The 12070-nt window shown below is 40.8% G+C and overlaps 1 pseudogene; it reads right to left on the reverse strand.

The window, feature by feature from the left end:
* Nucleotides 1-725: 725 nt before the first annotated feature.
* On the reverse strand, nt 726-10446 carry LOC114685543 (annotated as a pseudogene).
* Nucleotides 10447-12070: the final 1624 nt, after the last annotated feature.

The raw sequence follows: 12070 nt of genomic DNA on the forward strand, positions 1-12070 counted from the left end.
AGAGAAACAGAGCCAGGTGGTAAAAGCTCAGGCCTTCAATCCCAGCACTAGGAAGGTAGAAACAGGAATATAAGGTTGGAGGAGACAGGAGCTCAGCCCCAGTTTTGGTCTGAGGATTTGGTAGAGATAAGAAGTCTCTCTAGTGGCTGGCTCTTTTACTTCTTTGATCTTTCAGCATTTACCACTAGATCTGATTGTAGCAGGAATCTTAAAAGCTCTTATTAATAAAATCAAACCCGAGGCCAGTTATTGGGGTGAATACTGGAAGGTCAGAGAGACAGAACAAGCCACAGCTATCTCACCTCACCAGTTCCTCAGCTGGTCCTGTTTCCTCAGACGGAAGCCTCTGAGTCCTCATCCAGAATTAATCCCAGCTGAACTCTGCTGCTTCAAAGCCTGAAAGCTTAACCAGATAATGCTTAACCAGCCAAATGCTTCTGGTTTCTGGTCCTCACGCCTTATATACCTTTCTGCTTTCTACCATCACTCCCTAGGATTAAAGGCTCGCTTTCTGGGATTAAAGGCACAAGTCACCATGCCTGGCTGTTTCCAATGTGGCCTTGAACTCAGAGATCCCAGATGGATTTCTGCCTCTGGAATGCTAGGATTAAAGGTGTGTGCTATCACTGCCTAACTAGTGGCTTTTCTGTTCTCTGACCCCAGATAAGTTTATTAAGGTACACAATATTTTGGGGAACACAATACCACCACATCTGATGCCAGGGTTTTTTTAATTTATTTATTTGGATTCACATTACAAGTGGGGCTGAGGAGCAGGTCACCATCATCTCCGGCATGTGATTCAGAGAGGCTGGCCTGGCTGGACATCCACAGTTCAGGTTTCATTCTCCTCAGGTAGTGCTCTTTTCTTGGTTGTGCATGGTGGATCCTGAAGCTTGATGTTTAAATGAGTGCTCACACGTGATCCTGCTGTACTGACTGGCCTCTTGGCCGACTCTGTCTTATGGTACTTAAAACTTCTCAGGACTCATTACAGAATCATGCATTGACCTGTCATCCTGGAACTGGCTTTGCTAGGAGGAGAAAAACAGAATGTCAGGGTAGGAGCATGGCCAATTCAACTATGATGTAAATTGAATACCATTTGGGTGGCAGGTTAGATACAAAGATTCCCTATTGACAGCATCCTCATTGGTTACAAAGGGAGACAAGGAAGGCAGAATAATTGGTATTTGCCCCTCTGTGGCTTGAGAAATTTAGGATGTGGGTATAAACTCTCTACTTGGCAAGGGAATCCATCTGACTGCCATGTGAGACATGAAGAATAATTCATCTTTTCTAGGAAGTTCTCCTAATCTGGCCACATGCCAGAGAGAGACAGGAGCAGCAGACTTCCATCACGTCTTCTTTCCTTGTGCATCCTTATCCTGTAATGTGGCTTGCACACAATTTACTCTGATAGGGTCTGTGTCCCATCCAAATGACGCTACTTGGGTCTGGCAGTGAACTGCCATGCATTGGTACTATAAATTTAACACCTTTAGTTTTAGCCCTCTATCTCCCAAAATAGGTTTTAAAAACATAATTACAGTTGATTTTTAATTTCATGTCATACTAAATGAAGTTTAAACTAGTTTTGAGGTACATGCTTTGGGATATACTTCAATAGCACATACAGAAGATTATAAAAGGAGAGATATAAATTGGGCCTCCTTCCCATCTCATCTTGGTAAATAAATTTCACTTGTACTTAGCATGACTAGAAACACAATTTTGGGCACAGTAAAGACTTAATCATTTATAAGTCAGTGATTGTTAATGTTTAGGTGTGAATTACCCTGTATTAACAGTTTACCATAAATTAGTAAACATGAGATTGAGAAGACATTTTCAGATCTGAATTAACAGTAAAGATCTGCCCCTACAATGTTTCATACTTGATGATCACATATCCACTAATCAAATACATCCTTTCTGCTGAGTGAGTGGAATTGACTCGGGTCCTTATTTCAATATGGTTCCAAGTTTCTGTGACATGACATATGAGAAAAGCTGTTCTGAACTTTAAAAAAAAAAGAGAGAGAGAAAGAGATTCTTTATTCTGGAATCAACTATGACTGATAATGTGTTCTATAAGCATTTCCTTGGGGAGAAAAACACAAATGCCCATTCACCCCAAATTGGTACCAATGCAGACCATTCCACCAAAATCCAACATAGTGAGAAATATGAGTCTATGGAGCTTCTTACATACCCAGGGGAGAAGCTATTACAGGAGCTTGGGTGACCGCATTAGAAAAAAATAACAGTAACTATGCCACAGCTGAGATCTCAGATTCTGGGCAAGCAACAAAGTTATGATATGGTAACAATTCATGGAACATTTATAGTTACAGGAGAAAGTGACTCATCAATCAAGGCACGTGTCAAACACATTGAACAAACTGGTGTGGAGGTGACAACAAAAAGAAGACTCTACTGTGTTCTGATGACATTCTTACCTTTGTGCTGGTGGAAGTTAGATAATATTCCTGTTGATATTCTAAAATAATTATGTTAATATTCTCCACTATGAATTCATTTGATTTGAACAAGGTCTGAATGATTAGCAAAGATTTACCATAGTCAACAAACTCATGGAATTTGTATTCAGAATAAATTATTTGATGTCTTTTAAGGGCTGAAGAAGTGTAAACTTTTTACAATTGTAGGACTTCTTTCCAATATGAACTGTCTTTTATTCAGTAAAGCTACAATGATTAACAAAGGCCTTTCACATTCCTGAGACTTGTAGGAGTTTTTTTCAGAGTGATTTTTTTATGCCTTCGAAGAGATGAAGATGAGGAAAAAACATGTGCTATACTCTTCACATTTATAAGGATTGTCTCCAGAGTGAACTGGTTGATGTTTTCTTTTTTTTTTCTTTTTTTAAAGATTTATTTATTTATTATGTATACAGAAGAGGGCACCAGATCTCATTACAGATGGTTGTGAGCCACCATGTGGTTACTGGGAATTGAACTCAGGACCTCTGGAAGAGCAGCCAGTGCTCTTAACCTCTGAGCCATCTCTCCAGCCCCTGGTTGATGTTTTCTAAAGGCTGAAGAAGCAGAAAAACATCTGCTACACTCTTCACACTGGTAGGGTTTCTCTTGAATTGTCTTGTTCTTCTAAGGGCTTAGTGATAACGAAGGCTTTGTGACATTCTTCATACTTGTATAGTTTCTCTCCAGTATTAATTGTTTGATGTTCCTGAAGGCTTGGAGCATAGGAAAACATTTTTCCACATTCTTCACACTTGTAGGGATTATCTTCAGAATGAACTACTAGATGTCTTCTAAGGGCAGAAGAAGAAAAACATTTGATACACTCTTCATTTGTAGAGTTTCTCTCCAGTATGAACTATCTTGTGTCTCCTAAGGGTTGCATAATTATGAAAGGCTTTATGAAATTCTTACACTTGTATGGTTTCTCTCCAGTTTGAATTGTTTGATGTTCCTGAAGGTGTTGAAAACAGTAAAATTGTTTGCTACATTCCTCACACTTGTAGAGATTCTCTCCAGAATGACTTCTGTGTTGCTTTAGGAATGAAGGATAGCAAAAAGATTTGCCACATTCTTCACACTTGTACTTTTTCTGTCCAGAATGAATTGCTTTATGTTGGTTAAGGATTAAAGCAGAGGAAAATGTTTTCCCACATTCTTCACATTTGTACAGTTTCTTTCCACAATGAACTATTTGATGTTGCTTCAGGAATGAACGATCATAGAAAGCTTTGCCACATTCTTCACACTTGTAGGGCTTCTCTCCAGAATGAATTCTTTGATGTTGCTTCAGCATTGAAGGATAGTAAAATAATTTGCCACATTCTTCACACTTGTAGGTTTTCTCATCAGTATGATTTTTCTGGTGTATAAAAAGTGATGAGCGAGTACTGAAGGTCTTATGGCATTCTGTACACATGTAGGGTTTGTCTCCAGTATGAAGTCTCTGGTGTATAGATAGGGCTTTTTGAGAACTAAGGCCCTTACCACATTCTCCACACTTGTAGGGTTTCTCCCCTGTATGAATTCTCTGGCATTGAATATGTAGTGAATTACAATCAGTGGCCTTGCTGTAATTATTACAATCATTGGGTATTGTTCCTGTTGAGCAAAATTCAGATATGAACAAAAGCTAAGCAGTATCTTTTATACTTATAATGCTTACTTTTTAAATGGAGACATTAACTGATACATATCTAACCATAAATAAACTGCAGTCTATTTCAATACCTCTGTGCACTGAGTATAATTAATAAAATAAAAAGAGTACAACCAAGTAGCACACAGAAATAATGGCGTATTATTCCAAGCTAAATTGCTAAGTAAGTTGTAAGGGGATTTTACTAACAGACATAAGCCCATTAAGCAATACAGATATTCTATGGCTGGACTTCCATCCATGAGATTATAAAGTAGCTAGGTCTGGAACAAAGGAAGCTAACTGTGATTGTGTGAGTTTGGACCAAAATAGATAAACGCAACTTTGATACTAAGTATAGACTTTTAGTTTCAAAGGTACAAAAGATAAGTTGCATCACAAGTACACTGTGTACAAAAAGACTGAATAATATAGTTCAAGGATTCAGGACAGTATTTTATGTTTTCTTTTAATGACAAGAAAATATTTATCTGAAAGTTATCATCATGATAAAATACTTCAGGCTCACGTGTGGATAACAGAAATTATGCAGAGGCAACCTATATGTCAATGCATAGATGACAAACTTACCTATTTATTTTTTTTTTTTTTTTTTGAGATAGGCTTTCATGATGTAACCCTGGTTATCTTGGAACTCACTTTGTAGAACAGGCTGGCCTCAAACTCAGAGATTCTCCTGCCTCTACCTTCCAAGTGCTTGGATTAAGGGTGTGTATTACCACTGCCTCGCAAGGTTGAAATGTTTAACAGGAATAAATTATTTTCATTTATTAAATCATACTCTGATGAGAGTTACTAATTTACTAAAACCTGTTACAACAAATATAACAAAGATATAATAGTTAAGGGTAAGTCATCTAATGAGTGATTAAATATATTTGATGTGCCCAAAATTGTGTTTATATTCATGCTAAATACAAATATAATTGATTTACAAAGATAATATTAGAGGGAGAGACACATTCATACCTTCCATAATAGAGTCTTCCATATATGTTATCAAAGTTGAGCTTAGGAAGGTATCTCAAACAAATTCAAGTTCAACTTAAAGCCTGCTTAATATGTAATAATATTCAAAATCAGATGTACTTTACAAAAACTGGTTATTGAAATTGAATGCTTGAGTAAAAAGTAAAAATCTACACTACACTTGCATGGCAGGACACACCCAGGATCAAACAGCACACTTACCCTCAAGGGGACACAGGCCTATCAGAATAAATGGCATTCTAGTCTCAACACAAGATAAGGATGCATGAGGAATAGGACTTGTCAGTGTCTGCTGCTCCTGTCTCCCTCTGGCCTGTAAGTCAGACCAGGAAATTCTACCCAGTATCTGTAGGGAAGACAAATTACTCTTCATGTGCCACAAGACAGGGGGTGGATTCTCTCATGCTGAGGAGGGTCTTAGACTCTGCACATAAATGTCTCAAGCAATGGACACACTCATTGCAATCACTCTGTACTCAATGTCCTATGAACTGATGCTGAGTATCCTATGTACAGGGGAACCTTGTACCTACACCTGGCACAGCTAATCCCAGAGCTGAGATGTCAATGTCTGATTGTGTAAGGCGTCCTCAGCAAAGTGGTACATAATATATGACAGAGGCTCTGCCACAAGGCCAGTCAGCACAGCAGGATGAACTATGGCACTCATTTAAACTAAGCTGCTTGTTCCACGTGTGGACCCACATATCAGGAAAAGAAAGCAATATGGCCTGAGGAGGAGGTGAGGTGGACTGTGACAGTTCACCCAGATCACTAATTCTGAGTCACCGTCCAGAGACATCTAGGACGAGCTCCTCAGTCCTGCTCCCATGACAAACTCCAAAGCCAATGGACCTGTACACACAGAAGAAGTTTGTAGAACTCAACAGAAGATTTTTAGATATAGGGACCACAATATCTTCTTCCTCCCATGAGACTCAAGGTACTATTAGTCAAAATGCTTCTTATTGACATAAACCTAATAGCTACCAGTGACCAAACTCTGAAAAAAGACATTTTACTAGCTCCGATATATCTGAGAATATCAGGTGTATAAATAAAACTTTCTGATATCTTTAAAAAATTATGACTGAGTATATATCCAAATAAAAGTTGGTCTTTGTATATGATATAAATATATTTCCTAAAAAAAAAAATGGAGACTTACAACTTAATAAAAGGCCCCAATCCACTAACTGCCATGAAAGAGAGGCGCAAAATCATTGGTTGCAAAACTGGTGTGATGGGGACCCATAGATCAACACCTAAAGGCCCAGCAGGCTCTCTCATCCTTCTCTTCCTACAACTGATCTGGCCCTGGTAATTAACTGTTTGTACAACTTCATCGAAAAAGGACCCTCTGTTAAATTAGTGTACCTTATGGCCCAATACATCCTCATATAAAATAAGTTAATGCTTTGACTCTTCCCTAAGATCAGTGGGGAATGAACTGTACAGGGTAACTTGAATTCATCTGAGTTTTATCCAACTGCTTCCCAACCCCAAATTGTCCTAATAAACAGAACTGAAACTCTTGGGCTTTCTGTTCTTGTCTAACTCTCTGTAATGAAACTGTGGGTCTGGCTTCATTAACCAAACCATACTCATTTCAGTGTAGAGATCTTTCTGGCATGAGCCTGATTTCAAGCCCAGCAAATGAATGACTCATGTTCATAGAGTGGCATTTCCCTGAGTCTTAGGAGTCATGGTAAATACAAGGACAGCTCACCATTAGGGAAATAGAAAGCTTAGGAGACTTAAACCATCATAAACTTCTGAGACATATCCATCTTTGAAATCAAAGATAAGAAGAAGAGACCTAAAGAATTGTTTCCATGACAATATCTTCAATACATGAGGGAAAGCCTGCCTATCTGTTGAATCTTTAGACTTCAACCCTGTCCCTGACCCCCTCTTTCCTATCCACCTGGATGCACAGGGGTTGCTGCTTGTATCTTCAGATCCCAAGGTCCTTGTCTTTGTTCCAGAAATGTCACCAGGTGTGGCTTAGAGACAGCAAGACCTGTTTGTAGGAAAAGGGAACAAGGTTATTGAAGTGTTCTTCTGCTGGGAATTGACATGTCCCTCCCAGTACACTGTTTATAAGGAAAGATGATGGAATAATTGACTGCAGACCATCAGTTTCTTAAATGTTTTCTCACACGAAATGAAATACAGTATATGAAGGAATGTACAATGTTCAGATTCTGAGTCTCGTTCAAAGGGAAAAGCATTGAAACTGAACTGTGAGCCATGAGGAAAGAGGGTCCTGCACTTCACCTGGACAAGACCGGGGGAGGGGAGGCTGGGCTGGTGGGGTGAGTGTGGGGGAGCTGACCCAAGGACCTGAGAGCGGGAGAACTGGCCCTGCTCCTTGCTGCAGGCTGCATTGCGTGGGCTGGCCCAGGCCGTGTTGGAGAGCTCACCTGGGTGCTGAGAAAGCAGGCGAGCTGCCCAGCTGACCGGCCCAGAACCAGGGCTATGAGCTGGCCCACTCCAACATCCACTTCGTCCATGAGCTGAGGGAGCATGTGAAAGGGACAAACTTCAAGAACCCAAACTGCAACTCCATGGCAGTGGACAAACATAGAATACCCAGGAGGAGTCCCAGTGAGAGCCCATTTTAGACGGGGCAGCGGAGGCCAGAGGCCTGGACCCAGACCAAAGACTCGTGGCAAGGAATGCCTGAAGATGGATGGACTGAAGGGTGAACTGTGTGACTCACAGGGCCACACCACAGCGTCTACAAGATTCTTCTCCTTATTAAAAAATTTGGCTTGTTTGTTTTGGTTTTTGTTCTAAATTTTATTTTGTTGTGTGTGTGGGGGTTTGCAAGGGCAGAGGGTAGAAGCAGGGGGTTAGGAAGATGGGTGGGGTGGGGATGCATAATGTGAAATACACAAAGAATCTATAAAAGTTAAAAGAAAAGGTAAAAAACTGAACTGTGAAATACTTTATCAAGTGTGCTCCATGTCTCATGCCATTGAATTTCTAAAAGTCGCACTAGAGTGATGAGCACATACTTCTAATTTGGTGAGTTCAAACACATGGAAAGAAAAACAATGAAATGTTTCTTAGCTATACACCAACCTCCCTAACTTTTCTAAAATGAAGGCTATGAAACTCACTGTTGAAATGCTCCCATGAGATACCATGCAAAGCGAGGAAGCTACATGTTGATGTTGAAATAAGAATTCACTATGGATGAGATCCTCACCCAGAAAATCAAGGTTGCTGTAATTCTCCAACATCACATCCCTGTATAAATTCCAATGAGCAGGTTCCAGGCATTCCCACTCTTCTGGAGAGAAATCAATGGCCACATCCCAGAAGGACAGCATTTCCTGAAACAAAGATCAATGGAAGAATTGGCCTTGCAACCACACACACCTTCCAACTCAAAATATGTTGCTGCATTTGATAATGACTATGGAGGACACTATGGCAGGCACAAATAATAACTGAAAATGACAATGTGATGAAAATCTGGGCTGCTCAGGTTTATTCCTTGCATGTGTTTGACCCTGTGCAAATCTTTTACAATGTCTCTCCATGGCCTCTGGCATAGACATATAGATCGATGAACTCAGATCCTCCGGGAAGAGCAGCCTGTGCTCTGAACCGCTAAGCCACCTCTCCTGCCCCCCTCTCTTAATTCTATAACTGGTAGACAAAATGAACACAAGACCGTTACACTAGGCCGGCTCCAGAGTACACGAAGGACCAGACCCCGTTTGCTCTACAGATTCTGAGAAATCTGACAGCGTCCATGTGAGAACGGCTCAGCTAGAGAAGCATGCTTCCCCACCAAAGCTGCTCACTGAGCTCCCAGCTCCCCCTCAGGAGCAGGCAGTCAGCTGACCATCATTAGTTTGCAATCCTGGACTTTGCACTAACATCTACTCCGCGCTACCAGGCAGCTCTCCTGTCTCAGAAGCCCGAGGCAGACTCGGGTGGCAAGCGGCGACCTAAGGAAACTGTCACTCAGGGCACAGTCCCTATGGCCCTCTCCCCAGCCCTGACCTGCAACCTCACGTGACCCAGCCAGTTCAGCACAGCACCTCCAAGGCAGCTTCTTCCGCCCTCCCACCCAGCCCAGGTCTGCTCCCTCCAAGACAGATCCCGGGACTCCGCACAGTGCCTCAGGCTGCGCTGCACCCGGGACTAACCTCCATGTCAGAGACGCAACAGTAATGCACAGCAGGCAGGACTCTCGCCCAACTTTGGGGCAGACGCATGTGTGGAAACGAAAAGCCAAAAGAGAATCTCCTGGAACTCTCCCTGTGACGTCACAGTCCCATAGACTACATTTCCCAGAAGTCTGTGCACCGAATTCGGGAACCCAGGTATGTTGGTTTTTTTTTTTGTTTTGTTTTTCAGTTTCTGGAGTTTCCCTGGCAACCCACTGTAGAGTTTGGTAAGCAGAAACAGAGCCTGTGGAACAGCCCGGTGGAGTGAGGCTGGTGTTCGCCTTGAGATCCAAAACAGGAGATGGGTGAATGTGAGTGGAGCGTTTGACAGAAGTATTAAGTTTATAGGTCATTTATGGTTCACGTTCTGATTTTAATCATCCTACATCCTGAAAATAATCACATTGACTCAGTTTTACTTTAGAATACGAAGCAAGACTCCAGTGTGGGAATGAAAAACATCTTAATATAATTTTTGAAACCAGCCTCGCTATGTCTGATCTGCTCTTAGCTGCTCAGAGGCTTTTGCCTGACAGATTGGAGAGCTAAGACTGGGCTGGACTGGGCAATTTTTAGAGACCATCTTTGTAAATAAAAAGTAGAAAACAAAGAACAAACAAAATGCCAAGGCAAAACAAAACAAAATCAGATATGTATCTAGCCTAAGCCAACGCTTATAATGTAAGCGTTGTCTTAATACTTACAAATGAATAAATAATTCTTGTTTTTATCTATTAACACTTCATGTGAGCCATACTCTTCTTACACATTTACAAGGATTCTGCTGTTCATAAACCATGTCTTAAGGCTTATGGGACAATGATTTTCCATATGAGTCTACTGTCTGTCCCTTGACATCTTGTCTGAGTCTTAATTCCTCTATGCATTTTATACATTGTTTATCCTGTTACTTATAAATACACCGTTTAGTAGCCTCACTGTTGTTCCCACTTCCTACAATATCAGTCTGTGTGAAACACTTCTCAGTGTGGTTATTTGTGTATATATCATAGTTATACATAAGGCTGCACCTTGACCGATAGCCCTATAATATCATGTCAGTGTCTGATTCAGTTAAGGACAAAACAATCATTTCTTATTCATACATAAGAGGCCAGTCTATCAAAAATATAGGGGCACAAATGCATCAATGACAATCATCCTTCTTCTATTTGTAATGTAACTTAGTAGGTGTGGGGATGCTCAATGTATTCATTAACTTCTTTTAACGCCCAGGGTATTCACAGTGGCACTTGATGCCACTTTTCATTTTCATCCTCACTCAGAATGTGCTGCCTCTTCTCTTACTATAATCTCTCTTCTTGAGATGGCACCAAAATTCTGACAAACTTGCAAAATATTTGTCCAGCCCAATACCTAGTTGTAACACAAATTCTAATTGGTCTTAATAATAAAAACCCAGAGTAAAATATCAGAGTGAAAGCTTAAAAGATCAGAGAAGCAGAACATCCAGCCACTGGAAGGACTTCTTACCTCTACCAAAACCTCAGACCTAAAGGGGCTGAGCCCTTGTCTGCACCCCGCCTTATCACTTCCTCTCTGTGCCCAGCCATATCACTTTCTGTTTCCTCCTCCCAGTGCTGGGATTAAAGGCATGTGCCTTCCAAGTCAAAGGTCAAAGGTATGAGATACCAAGTGCTGGGATAAAAAGGTGTGTGCCACCACTGCCTGGCCTCCAGTGTCTAACTCCACACTCTGATCTATTGGGTAGAGCACAAATAAAATATCACATCCCCCCTTTTTGTCTAAAATTTTTTAAAAAAAGGTTATAATTAATATATGAAAAACTATATACAATAAGCGCAATAACTCTATACAATATATACAAGCAATAATTACTTTTTTTTTTCAAGACAGGGTTTCTCTGTGTAGCTTTGTGCCTTTCCTGGAGCTCACTTGGTAGCCCAGGCTGGTCTCGAACTCACAGAGATCCGCCTGGCTCTGCCTCCGGAGTGCTGGGATTAAAGGCATGCGCCACCACCGCCTGGCTTATACAAGCAATAATTACATCAACAATGTCTAGTCCATTAACAATTGACAAATTCAGAGAAAATACACCATATCTATCCTGTCCAAATGTTGTCCCTAATTCACTTTCTATCCTAACTTGCATTACCAAAATTATCTTTTAATGTCCCCCAATCTTATACATTTTACACCTCCTTAGTGAATTTCTTTTCTGAATCTGGTAACAAGGAAAACTGTAACTACAATTATCTAATCTTCAACTCCCTCAGAGACCTGAGAAAGAAATATTACCTGAGTAGGCAGGAAGGGCAAGTGACTTCCGAAAAATGTGAAAAATGACAGAAATAGCTGGTTGCCTGGACAGTCATCCAAGGTTCCTTTGCAATGCTGGGGCATCCATCTTTGGCCTACAGGCCTAGAATATATGACAGACTTATCTGTGAAGCAGAATTTTCTGAAGGGCTGTCCTACCTTGTCTTGGCAAAGTTCAGCAGTCACTTCCTTTTGTGTCCTGCTTGTCCCATTTTGACAGCATACTGTCAACAGTCAAGGCAAGGGCACTTTCTTGCCCAGAGACTAACTATTGCCACAAAGAAGGTGAACTCCATATGGAGTTTCTTTGATGTATATTATCTTCTCTGAAGTAGATTGGTGCTGCCAGGAGTAGATGTGTCTCATTGTCATAAAAAAGAACCTATGTTATTAAAATGTCTTAAATGCATATTCTGTAGATCTGT

Source organism: Peromyscus leucopus, chromosome 11 (genome assembly GCF_004664715.2).
Source record: "Peromyscus leucopus breed LL Stock chromosome 11, UCI_PerLeu_2.1, whole genome shotgun sequence".
Taxonomy (NCBI): domain Eukaryota; kingdom Metazoa; phylum Chordata; class Mammalia; order Rodentia; family Cricetidae; genus Peromyscus; species Peromyscus leucopus.